Here is a 20,775-nt window from a genome sequence, read left to right as displayed (position 1 = left end):
TCAAAGGCCATAAAGATAATTGGGCTGGACGCCCGTACAAGGCCTTGGGTTCTGGAGATCAGTCCTCAGCCTCGAGGCCGGCTCCAGGACATTTTATCAGCTCTCAACTTTGACCTTGGCCTTGGGGGTGTGGCCTCAGTCCAGATTTGGCTGTAGAGGCAAAAGATTTTTGAGACTGGCCTCAGCCTAGAGCAGCGGTTATTAACCTGGGGTACACGCAGTGCCGGATTATCTTAGTAGCAAAAGTAGCATATGCTACGGGTCCCGCACATTCAAGGGCCTGGCGCTGAATGCTGTCAAGCTATCAATTCCGGTTCAGTGATTCTGCACTTGCTCTATTACTCTAGTACTATACTGCCTTCAACTTTTATGAACTACTGGGTTTTAAGGTTAGCGATTTGTCGTATTATCTGGCTGTTTAGCAAATGAAAAAAATACAATTACTTTACTATGCAAGGATAAAATTTGTGTTTTAATATTTACGTGTTTTTCTTCTTATTATTATTATTTAGGGCCCTTTTATAACATCAGCTACAGGCCTTGCACTAGCTTAATCTGGCACTGGGTACATGCACCTCCTGGGGGTGCAATATACCCTTGCTGGGGGTGCGAGACATGGCCAGATTTTTTAGAAGGTAAATCATCGAAACACAAATTAAGCACAAGCACTTAAGTAGAACTGCTTTGTTTAATAAAACCTAGGTTTTTATTAACATATATTTATGATTGAGAACCAAAAGGGCGCTAGGCTGCAGTGAAGGTTAAGAACCACTGGCCTAGAGGATCGAGCCTCGACTGGGCTTGACACTGGTCTCAACCTAAAGGACTCTCAGCCTCGGCCCCAGCTTGGCCTTTAACTTCTGGCCTCGCAGCCTTGCATCCAAGTCTGGCTTGTACACGCATTCTCAATGACAAAGGGCTGGGGAAACAGTATTCCTTCCCACTGTCGGAAACCGGTAAATTTTTATTGCTTCTGTAATGTGGTAAAATACGCGGTGCGCACTGTTGGCCGAGGGCAACCGAGGGCAACGTGAGGTAGCACGAGCAAACCTCCACCTCATTAGGGGGTTAATCAGGTGCAGACGGGGTCAGCCCGGGGCTGCACGCTGACACCGGAGGTGTTGCCAGAGAGGCGTGCGATAAGGGGTGATTGATTGCTTGACAGGCGCCAGCCTGTCTGGCCCTGAAGAGTAACAAGGGAGGAGATGGACAATTGGGAGGAGGATATAAGGAGAGCGGAGCGGGAGTTCGGGTTGCCGGGACCAACGTGAAGACATTGCCGTTGCCGCTCAAGCCAGGGATGGACCTTAACCCTCACGAATCACCGGGCAGGTGATGGTTGATCCCCCCGCCCGGATCGGACGAGTGAGTGGGTCTGAGGGAACGTAGGCGAGGGCAGCGGCGCTCAGTGAGAGAAGCTGTGTGCAAGCACTGTGTGAGCGCTGCTGTGTGCAAGCACTGTGTGAGCGCTGCTGTGTGCAAGCCTCTGTGTGAGCGCTGCTGTGTGCAAGCTCTGTGTGAGCGCTGCTGTGTGCAAGCCTCTGTGTGAGCGCTGCTGTGTGCAAGCACTGTGTGAGTGCTGCTGTGTGCAAGCCTCTGTGTGAGTGCTGCTGTGTGCAAGCTCTGTGTGAGCGCTGCTGTGTGCAAGCCTCTGTGTGAGCGCTGCTGTGTGCAAGCACTGTGTGAGTGCTGCTGTGTGCAAGCCTCTGTGTGAGTGCTTCTGTGTGCAAGCCTCTGTGTGAGCGCTGCTGTGTGCAAGCCTCTGTTTGAGCGCTGCTGTGTGCAAGCCTCTGTTTGAGCGCTGCTGTGTGCAAGCCTCTGTGTGAGCGTTGCTGTATGCAAGCCTCTGTGTGAGCGCTGCTGTGTGCAAGCCTCTGTGTGAGCGTTGCTGTATGCAAGCCTCTGTGTGAGCGCTGCTGTGTGCAAGCTCTGTGTGAGCGCTGCCGTGTGCAGAGTCTCGAGTGCTGAGCTCGCTGAGAATGCAAGCTGCTGTCAGTGTGCAGAGCTGTGAGTGCGGAGCTGCTGAGCGAGGTATCAAGTAGATAAGGGAAGTTGTTAACAAAAGTGGCTGTATAGACAGAGATAGGAGTGCGTACACCTGGTGCAAGCATAGAGTAATGAAGTGTAAGCAGGTGACCTGTTACAACGTGTCCAACTGAGTGGATTTTCAAGGCACTACACTTCCAAAGAAATGCCATCAGAGCTCTCAATTCGTGGATGTATTACATAATCCAGGACACTTGCTGACACAAATATATAAAACCTTTTGTTCTGCACGAATGCAATCGGGCTTATTTTTGCAACCTCACGTGAAATACATCATTTTTGTCTATTTTAAGTTCAAAGTGCGGAGGGGAAAAAGTCACAGTGCCACAGAGACATAATTTAAGCATTATGTAACACACGACTGAAACAACTGTATTCACTCTAAAATGTTAATGTTGCTCTTTGTTCGAAAATGGACATTGCCCTTGATAAGTCACAGTACATTTAAAGCATTGTGGTACAGAATTAGCTATGAAACCACTCTGAGTTGCATATGACTACATTTTTTGTGTGGTGACGTGCCTAAACTTGTCGTGGATTGGCTCGATGGGCATGAGCGTGGACTCCACAACATTTTGCCCAATTGTCCTCAAGCAAGGAAGCACGTCATAAAATTAGAAGTGCGGTGCTCCACTTTTCTCAGAAAATGCTTTTATGTTTTATCCATTATTGCAAATTGTTCACTCTCTGTCTGTCGCTTTCTCTCATTATTTCGGTGACGAATTTTGTCATTTGAAAAAATGTCCATGAATCGAAAGGCTTTTTAAAAAATTTAAATTGTCACCCCTACGTCAATTCTCTTCACACCTTCCTGTACAGATGACTTTATTATTTCCGTGCGAGGCTACGTGCGTGTGCGTTTCGTCTATGTTATGGGGAGCGGCAGTGCATCAGTGAGCGCGGTGTGCTACGAACCCAGCGGACCAGTTTCGATTTCCGCTCACGGCTAACACCAGCGACGATTACTTTAACCGGTCCTGCACCTCCCCTAGGTCGACTCAGCCTCAAATGGGTACCTGGTGCGGTGTATAAACATCGCCATTCGGGAGACAAAGGTGGCCGTGTGTGGTGCTTGCCAGCCACCCCCTTGTGTGCCGTGCCGGCCTTCATAGGTGCTCGTTAACAGCACTTGCCCCAATAGTCAGTGAAGACAACACGGAGGGATCTTTGTGGGAAGCAGTGCCACAGATGTTGGCGCATTATGCTATGAACCCAATGACCTGCATTTGATTCCCTTTTACAGTTAACATCAATGGTGAGTGACATCTGAACTGGTCTTTGGCCTACCCTATATTTTGTTGTGTAAATATCAGCAGTGGGGCGGCCAGCGGCAGCTGTTTGTGGTGCTGGCGATGTCACCTCCCCGTGCTCTGCGTTGTGATCCTCTGACAGCACCCGCCACACCAGTCAGACGGTGTTCGTCTATGTGGGGAAGAGTCGTGTCTTTTTGTCTACGTGGATAACAGTAATTAAATAGTTCGTGCACTTCCCGATGATTCTAGCAATACCAATTTCATGCACAAATCCAGATTCCCAATTGGCATATGAACTTTAATTGGGCCTCCTCTAGGTTAGCTCAGCATAACATGGGTAGCTGGAGGAGCGAATGGGACAATATAGAAATGGTGAACACATAGGGCTTCCGATGGTAACCTATGTCATAGTTTTAACATCATTCGTGTTCAAAGTATATAATTAATTCATGTTAAAGGTATATAATTAATTCATGTTAAAGGTATATAATTACTGCCTTGTCACTGTGACTCAGTAAGCCCCAACCGAAGCTGCGGTATGGATCCCTGCAGTCACGAACACTTTAAATCTAGAAAAATAGCAATGTTTATCACAACCCCTTGGTGCTAACGTTTATAAACATCGACATATTATTTTAAAAGTCTCGACAATTCATTATGCCCAATCCTGCCTCCTCCTCCATATCCTCATGAAGCTCTTTTTCAGAAGCGACCTGGACACAAAGGATAGCGCAGCAAAGCAACTTATCATGTGGAAAGTTATAGCGTCCATATCATCTAAACGCATGTTTCTAAATGTGGAGGGAAAAACCGGTGGACCCGGAGTAAATCCACGCGACCACGGGGAGAAACTGCAAACTCCAAATATACAGGCGTCAGGGTTGGGATCGAACCCACGACTTCCTGTATACCAGCCGAGGTAGTTCACATCTCGCCACTAGCTCCATCACTAACTCCATTCTCTCTACCATCTATTGGTTACCCAAATTGACGCATTTCTCTCAGTATGAACGAGCTCACTAGTTAAAAACAACCTTGCTACCAATGGTACAGATGGGAGAGAGTTGGTGAAACCATTTTAGCTTGTATCTGTACTCATACAGCCATTTGTCAATCCACAGCTGGATGAAGGCCTCTCCTCACCATGTCGGTCATGAGGATTGACCATACTTCACCTCGTTGATGAGAGAGCATTGACGTCAAAGCACATACATCCAGTAGAACAGTGGATTCGTTGTACGTATGCACGTGAATAATTTTAAACATGACGAGCAATGTGCATGCCCTTTGGATGTGACAATTTTGTTCATCCCAGCCAACCAGCAAAAACATTTTTGTTAAAATAATAGATTTTGACATGCAGTCATACACGTCGCTTGGTAGAAACCTATCTTTAAAGCAGCTTCGGTGGCACTTAGGCCAATGTCTCAATGATGTGACCATATACACCAGCTGTCATCCGTTCTGCCACGACGAGTGGATGATGAATGACATCCAGCTCCCACTCTCTATCCCTCTTCACCTTTCTCAGGCGTCCTTAATTGCACTCTCGCGGGTCGTCGCTGAACACCTGTTGATTTGCGAATGGCAGTGAGGCGGTAGTCGCTCTTCGGGTAAAGTCGCTCCAACTGAAAAAAAAAAACTTGGATTTTTGGAGAGAGAAAATGTTTGTCATGTTTGGTGTATTGCGGATCTTCATGCTACATTTTTTTCTTGAGTTATGAGCGAAATAATGGACAAATATCTATGAATGAGTCGATAGCTGTACATTACTCTTGGAAAGATGATGGTACATTTGAGTAGTTATTCACGTCTAGATTTTAGTTATTCATGACAGCACACATTTTGTGTTTTGCATGTGGTAGGAATTACGTTAAGCCACATGAGTTCCCTATCATTTGGGATGTATTTCTGCTTTCTCTCTCGGGGTGTCTCATGGAGCGACCAATGAATGCGCCGTCAGTACTCCAATTTTAAATAGCACACCAAGCGATTCTTTCAAATGCTTTTACCTTAATAGTCAAAGAGTTTCAAACCAGAAAATGTAAGTCTTTGTGAATGTGTTTCGATGATGAGACACCAAATGCAATTGTAGGATCACATTGATCACGATAGTAAAACACCTTCAGTAAAATAAAAACAATGCCAACTGCGTGGGGTTTTTCGCGGTTGTGCTGCTGCAGACCTCCCGTGTGCCTTCACGTCGTGAAAGCTCGGCACGACGTCCCACCTTCCCGAAGCACGAAATGTTGGACATCCACGCCGAAAACAACGCACCAGCGCAACCCTAAAACACGCATCGGAGAGCTGTTCTTCACGTACTACTTTTTTTTTTTAAACATCAATTACAATGTGAAATCTTCGGCGCGATACATTGCCTTGATGGGAATGGTTTCATTTGCACAGCTTCCAGCCTTGGAGAAAACGTTTCAAGGTTTATCCTCTGTTTTCCTAGTCCCCACAAGTACGCGCGATGCGGTGCTTGCACACGTGCATCTCGTAAAGCACCGAGCCAACTGAAACCTCCCCCCACCAAAAAAATATTCCGCGGTGTTCCCGTCAAGAGGGGGATGTTCCAGCACTTCAAATCCCTTGTCAAACTCACGTCGTTAACAAACCAAAACATTTGCTCGGCGGACTCTGCGTCCTTAGGTGCCCCCCCCCCCACCCATCAACGCAAGAACGTTGCGTTTCCTCACGACGTGCCCCAGCCTGCTCACTCACGAAACACATTTGCAATTCTCAGACGTTCGCGCAAAGTCCATCAGCCAGCCGGTGTGCGCTTAGCAGGAGCCCAGCTGGCACGCGATGTATTGTGCCAGCGAAAAGCACATTCCGGCAGGCTCCGCCAGGGTGTTTGTTCACCTACCAAGTTGGCACAGTCCGCCGATGTGATTTTCAGCTGTGCGCTGTTGGCCGAAGCGGTTGGCGCGGATTCCTCTTGGCCGACTGGTCCCCGAACCACGGGGGTGGTGAGATGTGACAAACAAAAAAAGGTCAGCAAAGTTCCAGGGAACAACGTGGCGTGGGAGGGCTTCCGTCTAGCAGTGGCTTGACAAAGCACCGTTTAAAGATAAGCTGTTGCGCATAATACTAAAAAGTTGCAATCGCTATTGATGTTTGCTAAAGCTGAGCCATCGAAACGTTTTGTAGTGACACACCAAGGTGAATTTAGCAACGCGACCCTCACCAGGACAAGCAGAATGAGAAACGAACGAACGAATGGACGTTCCATATCTCATACATTTCTAGTTTTGCTCTTATTGTTAATACAACTTTTTACGTAAATGTCCAATGTCGGCAGACAATGTATGGGGGCACATTTTCAAAATCTATTTAAAATAAACACTTCTGTCACCGATTGTTCGACTTTCTTTATTTAAAGAAGGCATGATGTCCAATGACTGTTGGTAAAATGGACCAGGAAGTAGACTTTCACAAAACCATATCTGGAAAAAAAACATTTCGTTTGTTTCTAATTATGAGGCTTCTTCTTAAATGAAAGCATAAGTGTGCCTGTCCTATTCATCATTCTAAATATTTTAAAAGTGCATTTCTTTTATATAGGCTCCAACTTGTTGTCCGCAAATTGCTTTCCGTAGTCTCTAGCAATTTTCAATGCATAAGGCCTCACAGTTTTAATAATTAATGACGTTTCAAAAAGCGCTTTTTCCCGAGTACGTTTATTTTGGCATGTTGTAATGAACGAAAAAAAACCCACCCACAAACTAACGATCAGAATGTCTGAAATCTGCACATTTTTACTACTTATTTTCTCCGCTAAAGCACGCTGAAATAGCGAATATAATTTGATATTTTCATTCACGCATTGCTGCGAAAGATTTCCTTTCCAACATGTTTTTGAAAATCCACGGCTCCTCGCGCACACAGCCCACAAACGGCACTTTCACACGTCCACTTAAACAACCACACTTCCTGTCCGCGCAATGTTCCAATCCGTCCAGGAATTAAAGAGTGCAGCAAAGGTCGGTTGCCTTACCACAGCGGGGCCCTCTTTGCGAGTTGCCCACATTTTGTTATGTAACGCCCGACCACTGCGTGCTGTACCACACGCACGTCTCGGGAAATGACTGCTATTGCCATATTCTCCCAATGATGATGACGCACTCTCCGCCCCCCCCCCCCCCCGTATTTTAAGGAAAAAAGTTCGGGAAGAGGGTGGCATCTCATTATTCGCACATCACGCTCTTCTTCCAGAAAAACGTATTTTAATCTCGTTCTTCAGATTCATATTCTGGAAGACATTTCTCCGTGGCGAGACATTACCACCCAGCTGACCAGCTGTTTGGAATCATCTTCCAATGAAGATCTTTCTCCCATTGTAAACAAGTGCCTTCGTTGTTATTTTCTGGAAGATGGCTCTCCATCGCGATACCGTATTCCCCCAATTATAAACACACGTAAACAAAAATACCCCAAAGCATGGGGTGTATCTTATTTTCAGGAGCGTCGATATTATTTGGAGAACACGGCATCACACTTTACTCACAATGTTACAACCAGCGACAGAAACCCTCAAAGAGCAACGTGCAAACGCTCAAAAGGTGACCCTAAATGACCACACCATCTTATGAATGGGGATGAAGCTGTTTGTTTCAAATCCTTCGCAAACATAATTTGCAGTGGAGGAGGCTTATTTTGGTAACTCCATTGTCACCGATTATCAGGCAGCGAATGGGCGTTGCACACGGGAAGTGTTCTGCAGAGGCAGATGCTGCGGGGTATCTCATCACAGCCGTTAGCGGTTTTGGGGCTCCGAGTCTATCAAAAAACATTCTCATCTCTCACTTCCACGTGGAAGACGGCACATCAGCCTGTTGGCCTTTTGGCAGGGCAAGTTATAAAGTTTTCTGAACTATTTCTTTACTATTCTTATTTTACCAGGTAAGGCCCACTCAGCTATTAAGCAGCGACCTGACCACAAAGTGGCTTATCACGTGGCAATTTAAAGCGGACAAATACTCTAAACGCGTGTTTCTCCATATGGAGGACAACATCGGAGGACCCCGGAGAAAAATCCACCACGGGGAGAACACGCAAACTCAACATATAAAGGCGTCACGGTCGGGATCGAACCCACGAGCTCCTGTATACCAGGCGAGGTAGTAAACATCTCGCTATAGTTGAGTTTTATATACGCAGACTAAAAATCAAGCACACGCCATGCATCACCCAGAGTCCGTGCGCCAGCCATTCCTTACACCGTGAAGCCCGGCAGATCCAAGGGAGCGTTCACAATCACTCCGGACAGCTGCCCATAACTCTCGAGCCATCACTTGTTATGGTCTAAATTACAGTCAACGATTGATGATGTGCTGACACAACGGCGCTTTGCACCGCACATTTTCTCACGAATGGGGAGTAAAACCATAAGCTGGGGCAGCAGCTTAAGATCAATCCACTAGGTCAATGAAGACCCTTTGAATGTCAAGTAACCGGAGATGCACGTGTGGCATGCAAAGTATGCGTGTTGGGGCAAAATAAGCACAGCATCCACGATCAATTTATTTTGCTTGGGCGGTCCATATCTGGATTTTGATCTGCACATTAATGATGTCCTCAATCCTTGGTAGCTCCTGGCAGCGATTAAAATATGGTGTCGTGTTCCACACGAATGAGGTAAAAAAAATTATCGCTTTTATTTTGCCAAGTGAATAATAAATTATGTTTATTTACCTGAAATGTTTTCAAGGATTATAGTTGGAATCATTTTTTTTTAAATTACAGCGTGGAAACTAAGCTTATAAAGTTGTATTGCCAGGATGTTTTACCTTAGAATAGCAGAGGGTTTTGGCTCATCATATACCGCACACACCTTATTTAAAAATGATAGATCTTATCAAAATGAATGGTTTTTCCACCAATATTTCCAATGATTATGTCAGGAGAACATATGTAAAAAAAATTGTGTTTAAAAGAGAGCAACACGGAATAAACATTCCTTCTCAATTAACGTCGGCTGAAAACGAAGCTGTGACATCATTGCAACGCTGTCTATTCGCAATCATCATATGGGAAATATTTTATTCAAACACTTTGGACCACCGCAGAGATTGTGCGATGAGGTCACCTCACGTGAAGGAGCTACGTGGATCGTCCCATCAGAAGTCTGCGAGAGATGGCAATGGCTTTCGAAAACCTTTCATCCAGCAGGTGGATCGATGTTGCCTGATAATGTTTATATGATTCACTTTGAAAGGTTTTCAAATCATCCTGCAGAGAAGTGTTCATTTATGGTATTAAACTTGTATTATTGTGATTTGCTTTTTTTTGCACAAGGGACTCGAATTCTCAAACATCACTCACGTGGTCATAAATAAATATCCCGGATGTCTTAAGTTACTCGTCGCTGCATTATATCATCAACACAGATAAGACAGCAACATTCAATATTAATTAATAAAGAATGTATAATCCAGTCATGGCTTCGCATTCAATGACCCAGAGAATATAGAATGTCATCTCGTAATACTTCAAGATTTCCGTAGATGAATGTGTTGATATTGCCCAGGGCACATGTACTCTGCAGAGATCCAACAGGAGGCCGCAGGTTCACTTCAAAGAAGCAGGAGGCAAACGTGCAGCACCTAATAAATATGGCAAAGCCACATTTTTGCAACGGTTATTTCAAACCAGCACTGCGTTACTTTCTATATATATAATGGACAGCTTCATACCTCTCCTGAGTAGCGAACCGGTAACAGAAAAAAAAAACATTTACAGAAGAGAGGGGGTGGTCTCATCATCTGTAATGCCACGCTTATAATACAGAGTTTTATGGCTTTTATTTTGGTGATTTCGAAAACTTTTTTGGTTTGGCCATGTTTTTGTTTATTGTAGTACGGAGTTAGACGGATGGCCTAAATCTTAGTTGTCTTGTGATTGTTGTTGTTGTTTGACTTGCATCCCACTGGGATTTTTGCACACAGCGTTGGTGTACGGTGCTATTTCAGGAATATTTTGATGTTTTTTCCTGGATTTTCTGTTTGCACAGTCACATAATCACTTGAAGATGTTTTCTTGTTCATGTTTTTGTTTTTTGTTTATTGCGGTTGCACCCGATTCAAGAGCCGAATGGCTCACAGGGCTATACCAAAGAAATGGAACTAAATGGAACTAAATGGAGTGATTCATTTATAGACATCTGAATCGATTGGCGGTGACCCGGGTCACCATCGTGACCCGGGGGTGCCAAGACCTCCATAACTCCGAAACCAGAAGGCCTATGAAGACGGGAGATGTCACTGAGCCCGATACGCACGCCAAATATGGAAATAAAAACACACGCAAAACACCCATAAAAAAAGGGGGGCTGCTGGGGATTTGTGCGTGGCAACGGCTGTTTATTGCTTGTTGTGAAAGTACATCAGGATGCTGGTCTGGTCATTCCCCAGCACGTTCTGCTTCTTACGGGGGCGGCCACCCCCCTTGTCTTTGGGAGCGAGACCACTTGCAGGCAATGGCGCACCAGGCGCTCTTTTGGTACGGCCGGCGGTCATGGTCGTGCTGGCGGGATCGACATCGTCGTCATCATCATCGCTCCCAGCGTCGCCCTCCGGCAGGACAGGGTGGTGGTACCAGCGATGCTCCCAGAAAAAAACCTTAAACTACGCCCGGCCCACCAATGGTTTGCGGTGACCCGGGCTACCGCCAATCCATTCATCTCACCAATTTATGATCACCTCTCACTTTCATCTGAACAGACCGTTGAATATTGGAGAAAACGATAGCTCCACATCTTAAAAAGATGTCATTCGTGAATTAAGATCTGTTGGGGGACACGTCGAGACTTTGATATAATATTCGATTTTCTCTATTATTTCGCCATATTATATCAGTATTAATATTATTAATACACTCACCCAGGAACCGTCACCCAGTCGCATCACTCTCTTTTTCAAGAGGGTTCTGCAAACATTTTGTGGCCGGGGAGGCCGATGTTTGTGAGAACATTTCCAATTGAGTAACTTGTTGGACGTTTTACAAATTTGGGGCCTTGACGCCAGCACAACAATGCCTTCCTCTTGCGAATGACGTCACGGCATCTTCAATGTCCATTGTGAAACAAAAACGCCCCTGTGAAACAAGGTGGCGCAAAGCACTTTTATGGGAATTACACACCACAGTATTAATCAGGGTGGCTGCTGGTGTCGAACCGTGAACCTCTGCAACAAGCGGCGAACGCTCTACCGTATTAAATCGACTGAATCTGGAATATGTATTGTGGTAAAAACATACATTTTTGAATTAGGTAGTGAGAGACAATATTTGAAATTATTCCACATTAAGAATAATAGTTGACGACCTTTTCTGATGTTTATTATAGTGGATTAATTAACTCGCCGATGAAAAGTATTTTTTTTAGGAAAACAAATTGATAATAACTGGCTTCCTGCCTCTTTATGATTAACTGAATTAGTTAATAATTAATGCATGCATATTTTGACCACGTTATTGATGCCAATGATTTCATACTTTTGCTGATTTTTTTAATAACATTTATTTATAATATTATGATGAACTTAACTGATTAAATATTTTAAAACCCAAATAATGAAACATTTTGCGCACATTAATGAAAATGACCTTAAAATATGCGCTAATGTTTTCTATGGCATTATAAGGCATTGGCCTCATACTGCCAACGTTGTTAAGATGTCGTAAGTAGTGTAAGGTGATGTGATCACTGTGTGGCCTACAAGTGTGAAGCACCTGGAGCCGGGGGGGGGTTAATGCTTTCACATGAATTGTAATTGATTATGTTAATATGAAACTATACATGTTTACCGGTTAGGTTAGTCACAGTTAATCAAATAGGCATGGAATTAACGGTGCTTATGTCGTGCATAGGAACTGTAGTGTGCGTGTTGGCGTGGTTCCGCGTTGCGTGCAGGGCAAGTGTTGTCTGTGTTTATTTCAGTGCAGGGTTGTGAGCATGGCACACGGGGTGGAGGAAGGGGGGTACGGCACGATCACATTTACGCGATCGAACTCCCCAAAACATAAGAAACTGTTATCGTGACATTCTGGGTGCGGTGGTGCACGCCAGTAATGCAGCACTTTTGAGGCAAGCGATGGTGGATCAACAGAGACGTTTGTGAAACGAACAAACCAACTCGTTTGCGAAGGTGACCAGGAGATGGCAGAGCAGGGAGTGGGTTCAGGAATCCGTCTGTATGGACCTTTGTGTGTGAGCGACTCGTGCGTGCGCGCGTGTGCATAGTAGGGGGCACATATTATACATCGGCCAGCAATCTCAGTCAGTCAACACATGGCATCTGGGTCTATCCCGTGACCTGCTGCCAGCGGGCGTTCGACACTTCACGTGGCATTAAAGTGCACATAACCTGGCACAAGCGACGTGGTCACGTCACCACCACTTAGTGGCGAATGGTGGTTGTTGTTGTTGGTTACTCCAGATACTCAAACTTTCCTCAGACTTGCAAACCTCCCTTATGAGGAATTCACCAAGCATACAAATGAACGGCCTTCCTGCAAAAAAACGGGTTGATTCTCAAGTCAGGCTTTCCTGGTATAAATAAATTATATTATTATGATAATTGTAAAAGTTTCCATATGCCTGAGCCTCGGTGTGCAACTGAGGGTTACTGTTTCTCTATTTTCCTTGAGGCATGTCTTAATTTAAGAACTGGCACCTAAAATATATGCCATGAATCATTCGCAATTCATTTTGTGCCTTAACATACTTAGATTTCTCATATTAGGAAGCAAAGCGACAAGCTACCTGTTGTTTAATACCTTTTTATGGTGAACTCCCACAAGCTCAATCAACCTCTAAATTAAAAGATTGTGCTCTCAGCATGTATAAACTATGGAAGTGCAGATCAATTGCCGTTAAATTTTCCCCAACTCTCAAAAAATGCGTGCACAAATGTGTGCGTTGTGTGCAGGGTTAACAGACAAGAAGACAGACCAAATGACAGGCAGGCAGACAGAGAGACAGAGATATAAGCAGAGAGACAGGCAGACAGAGAGATATTGAAATCGGTTTGGAGACACAGAAAGAGACACGCATGGCCAGGGTTTTATGAAATACTTTTTTTGCCATACCCCTGTTAGACGCATGCCCACTTGGTAAAAAATATGCACCCATAAATTTACAGTGCCTTTGAGAATATGCCACCTTCATGTAAGGTCTACTTTAAAAGATTGCTGATGTCAGGTATGTTGATTTTATATATTTTTTTTATGTAATCTGCGCATGACGTAATTAAAATGTGTATTCTAAATTTTGCTTTAGAAAGCACCACTCGCCCAATATGCAATTTTATGCTATTAAAGAATCAACTCTGTTGGGTTTTTTTTATTGTGGTAAATGTAGCAGTCTCTGGTGACAGCATGCGTCACGTGAACCCTTTACACACAAGGCATACGAAGAATGGCTTTGGACATCGCGGATTCTTACGTGAACAATTTTTTCGGCACGTCCTGCTTGCTTAAGAATCAGGTTTTTTTATCGATGTATCGATGGATGATTACATGTGTAAGTTATAAATTGAACTTTGGGGAGTTTAGTACTGTATAGGCACAAAGCATAAACTAAAACGGTCTTATGTTGGAATTTTTACCAAAACAAATTTGCGAGGCATTTCGATATGACGATTTCATGCTTTTTCTCTTTTGACTCTTAAAAATCGGAGTGGGGATTTTTTGTTTTTACATTTTTATCTAATTTTAAATGTTGCTTCCTTGTTTTGCTTGGCCGCGATGCGAGAGCCACGCGTGTTTCCCATGAGAAGCGTGCGGAATCCAGCAGACGAGCGCGCGACACGCTTAACGTTTCGCTGGCAAAGATCACGCCGATGGCAATACCGTTCGCAACATCAAGGCTCAAATGATTCTCGCCACTGGGAAAAATGCTCGGGATTCTTTGCTCGCGCGCCTACGGTTCGGAAAGCCAAACTGAAAGGCCCTAACGCGACGCAGACGGAACGTGTTGAAACTTTACATCGAGGGTCACAGCTGTAGTGGCAATTAAACAGCGGGCGTCCTCCTCTGTTCGCTGGCGATGTTGTAAGCCGAGTGGATTTGTCTCTCTCTCCCCCATCAGAGACAAATATCCCCCCAGCGTGAAGCCCCGATAGACTGTTGGGGCAGCAAGCGCTGTTAGCGAGTAGCACCTCTGTGAAGGCCGGCACGGCACACGGCAGGGGTGGGTGGCCAGCACCACGCCCGGCCGCCTTTGCCTCCCTCGTGCCAATATTTACACACCGCACCAAGGTACTAATTTAAGGCTGAGTCAACTTAGGGGGGGAGCGGGGCACAGGGCCGGTTCAGATAATCGTCACTGGTGTTGCCCGTGAGCGGGAATCGAACTCGCGTGGCCCTGGTTCATCATGGCAGGGTGCTAACCGCTACGCCACTTCTCCCCCCCCCCTCCTGCCGTGCCTGCCTCTGCTGCAATTAGTGTCACTGCTGAGCCCAAAGTTGACGTTGTCAATGATCACTCCTCAAAATGCATCAGACAATTGGGCATCACCTTTGCAGAGATGGGACTGGCTCTAAAATGGAAAGCTTGCCATTATTTTAATGCACATTCTGTAATTTTTATTTATTTTATTTTTAAGGTAAAATCCAGTTGTGAATGTTTTATTGTACTTTGATGGTTAAATTGTCCCATGCATGAAACAAACTTCACTTGTGTTGGGCCTCAGTTTATCTTCAACATAGTGTTTTCATTCTTAGGGGTAATTCTATTTTACGTTCAGGAGCTAAACGCTAACGTCGAGGTCTGCTAGCTCCGACGAGAGGGCTTTGGGAGAGAGAGTTCGTGTTGTTTTACTATTCCTCCTCTTCTGTTGAAGGGGTGTGGTGGACTAGAGTGGTCTACGATATACTTTATGGTCCATAGCTTGGATTGCATGGCCACGATCGCACTTCTGTTGACATTGTCTTTAATTCCCCATTCATGGTTTTACAATATACTCAATATACTGCGGATTAACTGTGATCCACAATTTAAATTTGATATTAAATCATGGACAGACACAATTGCAACATTTAATTTAAAACACTGTAACATTTAAAACATACATTCGAGCGATGTTAAAAAAAAGAATAATTAAATGATGAGAGTGAATAAATTCTTGACTTAAAGCTTTCGTGACTGCAGGAATTCATATTCTTTGGGTCTTTCGGTAATGTCACGTAGATAGGTTCAAAGAAAATAACAAAAAATATTTTTTAAAAAACTACGACGTTTCGATCGCAACACAAGCATTCGTCATCAGGAAGAAAAAAAAGGGGGAAGCTGCTGAGGCAGTCTGTTTTAAAGGTTTAAAATGGGTGTAGCCCAAGGGTCATAAACGAAGTAGGCGGGGCTAGTTATGTTAATGTGAGTGAATAAATAACGCGGTTATAAATTAAACAACGACAGCTTCGTAGCTTGCCAAAAACAGACCAGAATTTATTCTTACACCCCAACTGTAATCACAGGTGCAATAATAAAACGTGTCAACTCAAACGGGTATATAATTTTATATATACTTAAATAGATAAACAATAATACAAAGTTTGGATTTAAAGCTTTCGTGACTGCAGGGATTCATATTCTTGGTTCTTTCGGTAAAGTCACGTAGAAGGGAAGCAATAATAATAATAAAAAATGTTTATTGTTTTATATTTTTCTTATTTTATTGTTTCCCTTCTACGTGACTTTACTGAAAGAACCAAGAATAACAATACGAAGTGTTTACTTTTGCCGTGCTTAAGAGTTAGCCACAAGAGACACTGTTATGGTTAGATTAACGATGGTAGCCCTACCACATATCTCATCTACCATGCCAGGAGTGCATGTGACGTAGCATCGAGACACCCCTGTAAACTGTTGAATGTAAAATGCGTGGCGATGAACGCAATTAATTTATTAACTTCGTGAGTCAAAAGCAAATGGAGAATCATCAAAAAGATAATCTTGTATGGCGCTGGCGAAAAAATCATGTTCTACAAGTGTCTGATTTGAGAACTTCATTTAGCGTTAAAAAATACTGTAACGATTAAAACTGGCATCAAATTATTTTGTGCCAGAAGAGAGAGAAAATATATGTTTAGTGTGGAAAAAGTGATCAAATGTGGTTGCTCTTGTGCCTTACTTTAACTCTGATTAGCCACAGGATGTGCACCAATTGAACATGAAAGGCAATACTGGACCAAATTTAATGGTTCATCCCATGAATATGAACAGCAGCCGTAACAAAATGAGTGATGATATGGGTATTGGATAGGGCAACCCTTGAAATTCTGACCATACAAATTAGGTCAAATAAAATCATGTCACAACAAGTGCAGAGAGGTGTCTATATATAAAGAAATGCATCTAATGTTACCCTGATTGAGCTTCCTGCCTCATGTCACAAGACTGAGTATCCATCCACATCGCTCACAGAGTCATGCAACCCTTCGTGTTCGAGAACATCCCACGGAAGTGGATATCAGAGAGCCATCTTTGAAATTCCGTCAAATGACCTCTGATCCAAACAGTCGAGGGCAGCACTTTCCCACCACTCTGCATAGTGACAGTCAAACTGAGAATTTTTTTTTTATTCTCAGTTGGAATTTAACCAAATTAAGCAAAGCACAAATATGCGAATGCTTTTCTTTCTTCAGTCATTTGTGGCTTGGCCGAGACCATCAACTCACTCACTACATTTGAGAACCTGGTCCAATCATAGGTGGCTATCTGGATTTGAATCCAGGTTCTCAGCGGTGGCAGCTCAGGGCCCTGACGCCTGAGCCACCCGGCCACCTCCAAGTGCATAGACGCCTCTTACTACTGCTGGAGGATGAACCTCCTTCCAGCTTAATGCAAAATGTATACCTCTGAGAAGCTGCCCTCCAGTCAGTGGCTCCAGCGTCAGGATAAATCTCTTCCGTTGCAGCAGTCACGACTTTATATTTTTGGTTCTTTCGATAAAGTCACGTAGAAGGGAAACAATAAAAATAATAAAAATATAAAACAATAATTATTATTTTATTGTTTCCCTTCTACGTGACTTTACCAAAGGAACCAAGAATATGAATTCCTGCAGTCACGAAAGCTTTAAATCAAAAACAGTCAGAACTTGTTTCTCCTTCTCATTGATGCGTGCCGCTGGGTCACGGAATTCCTAACGTTTCCCGCCTTGATGAAAAACCTGCACACACTTTGACATATCGCTACTGCCTTCTCTGCCCATTCTGAGAAAAAAATGGTTTCCATTTACATTTCTCGAAGGTCAATACCGTAATTTATAGCGTGTGAAGCCACAGCGCTGCAATATGTGTAGTTTTTCGTCAGCATGTATTCGTTACAGGTGGATGGATATCCTGTTATTGCTTTACACTGCATCAATTTGTGAGGGGTTTGGAATACGGTTTCACCTTACCTTCCAGTCATACAAATATACAGTCCTTTGTTAATCCGCAATAGACATAAGTGAGGAATGCTGACTGCTATGCTATGTATGTATGTTGCAATTATTTCGCACCGTGCGTAGCCAATGGTGCTAATCGCAGGTGAGGGAGAAAAGACAGCAAACTAAACACAAAAAGCCGTTCTAAAGAAATTAGTTTTCAATCTAGCAGAATGCTATAAATCACTACTTTGCTGCTGCAGAACACTGGACAGTTGTTGAAATCGACGCAGTTCTTTGATGATCCATGCAGAAAGATGAATGATTCTTTGCCTCAATAACTGGGCGAGAGAACCGAGGGGATGGACATGTTGGAAGAATTTGAACCAACAACAGGAATCCGACGCATGCAATGGCAGCGTTAGTGGAACGACACGGAGGCAGAGGACAATTGAGAAAACATGTGGACTGATGGGAGTGGAGAACGGAGTGATGTGAGTGGAGAACGGAGTGTGACAGGGAAACATCAGCAACAGAAGGGACACGACCACACACGATGATCGCCAACAGTTGGGGAATGCTTGCCAGAAGTTTGTGGACCCCCAGCAACCTCCGTATAGGGGTTGAGCAAGAAAGAGAGAGCGAGTCTACCGCTGACGTGCTGGCCCATGGATATTGTTTGACCATAATTGAAGAGACACGCTGAGTCGGTGCTGGTTGGTTAAATGAAGTTGAAGGGGGGGGGGAATCGAAGTTTGATTTTTTTTGTGTTGCCAGGCCCTTAGGACGGCGCGCACAGGTGTGTGTGTGTGCGCAAGGAATCTGTTTGTCAACATTTCAACTACGCGATTCTTTAACCATGGGCGATGCCTTTGTCCAGACCGGTAGGCGTCTGAAGTGTGCCGCTTTGTCCTGAAGCGGACAATAAAGGTGAACGTAATGGAATAGGAGAGAACGCTCTATGGTGTTTTCACAACGCCAATGTCTGAGTTATCTGGAAAAAAACAGTATTAAAATAATAATTGTATCTGGAACAACAGTAATAAAATATTAATTTTATATGGAACAACAGTAATAAAATAATAATTGTATCTGCAATGAAGAATGATGGCCTCTTGCTTCTGTGCAAGACAAAGTGGGAAGTCGGCCTCTGTTAAAGTGTTTTTTAAAAATTCCCTCGTTATGTAGCCGAAACATAAGCATCTGCATTAGACAAAACATATTAGACCTTTCATTTAGGTATTTAAAACAAATCTTAGTATGAGCTGGAATTCGACGAAAAAAAAATACTCATCCCAATCAGTAAGACTTTTTACAGCATACAGTACCCCTGGATAGAATAAAAACTCACAGCGTTATTATAATCATGAACAGTCCGCTCACAGTCTACAGTTTTAATTGAACTGTCGGCAATTATCGATTACGTGCACCACCAAAATATTACGATACAAGCGTACGATATATTATCCGCGACAATCATATCATCTGCTTTGCAAACTATCGTTAGATTGTGATTGTCACTATATTTTTCTTGAATATTTGATGACCTCGCTAAATATTCGCGAATTACAGCAACAATATCAAAGATTAACGTTTGAATTTAAAAAAATAACAATTAACCGTTACATTCGCGGTTCCCAAATGAGTTTTTCAGCGTAATAGACAGCACGATAATTACATGACGTGATAACTATTATACTTCATCGAGATATTGAAACATGTTGTTGTGCAGCTGACAGCGTGCGCATTGTAAGCAGTGGAAAATCGAAGGGCGCAAAGCACGGAGATGAACGTGCTTGGGATTACACCGAAACACGCACGGATCAGACAGCAAATTCGAGACGTCATCTTGACTATTGTATTCTTTGGGTCTTTCGGTAAAGCCACGTAGATAGATCAAATAATAAGGCAGATCTGAAACATGGCAGAACTAATACCTCAGCCGTGGCTGATAATTATTTTAACGCTCTGGGCACACACGAAATTGATTTTGCCAAGACGAGGGTACTCTGCAAGCCCACTGGCTATCAGCAAAGATTCGTTCATGAAGCCATCCAGATATATAAACACAGACACAATTTCAACCGAGAAGATGGGTACAAACTGAGCAATCATTGGAAGGACGTTATTAACCAGTTTAGGTCATAACTGGCTGTGATGCTCCCTCCCTACCTACCTATATTAGCAGTTATTTTCGACTCTCTGATTTACATTCACTAACACAGCCACCTTTAGGGGCCGTCCATAAATGACGTCACGCACCTGGGTGGGGGTCAGACATTTGTGACGATGTGTGACGAGAGGGGAGGGGGGGTTGAGAAATGTGACGTCACATCAAAATGCGCAACTTTAAATAAATATAGACAACACGTTCTACTTAATTAAATAGACTTTTTAATAAATGTTTTCTCCTACAACATCAGAGTGCAGCGCCACAGTGAATACGCACTACAATGACATTAGTTCAAAGCGATTTGAAGCATGTTTTTTTTTTGGGGGGGGGAGGGGGGCAGAGCTTTGTGACGTCATATTTGAGGGGGGTCTGACTTTTATCTGACGTCGTGTGACGAAGGGGGGGGGATCAAAAATCGTCCAAAATCACGTGACGTCATTTATGGACGGCCCCTTAGCTTTATTAGTAAATGGCGGCCTGCCATCCTTAGCTACTTCTACGTGGCGATGCTCTTGCTGAGCTCTCTCCGAGCTTACATTTACAAGCAAATTTCTTACTTTGACACGCTAATCTCTCTTACATTGACACGCTAATCTCTCTTACATTGACACGCTAATCTCTCTTACATTGACATGCTAATCTCTCTTACATTGACACGCTAATCTCTCTTACTTTGACACGCTAATCTCTCTTACATTGACACGCTAATCTCTCTTACATTGACACGCTAATCTATCACGATACAATGGCCACCCCCACAGCTTCGTTTGTCAAGATTTACCCGATCTTACATTTACATGCAAATTTCATCTCTAGCCCCCCCCCACCGACCCTTCAGCTGCACCCATCCAAACCTTTATAACTCCTTACCTTAGCAGCGCTCCCACCGTATAGTCTCAGCAGTTCTCCCGCTATATTTTTCACCTGATGA

The sequence above is a fragment of the Petromyzon marinus genome, chromosome 36, assembly GCF_048934315.1.
Source record: "Petromyzon marinus isolate PM22_M1 ecotype Great Lakes invasive population chromosome 36, UKy_Petmar_22M1.pri1.0, whole genome shotgun sequence".
Lineage (NCBI taxonomy): Eukaryota > Metazoa > Chordata > Hyperoartia > Petromyzontiformes > Petromyzontidae > Petromyzon > Petromyzon marinus.
This window is presented reverse-complemented; position numbering follows the sequence as displayed.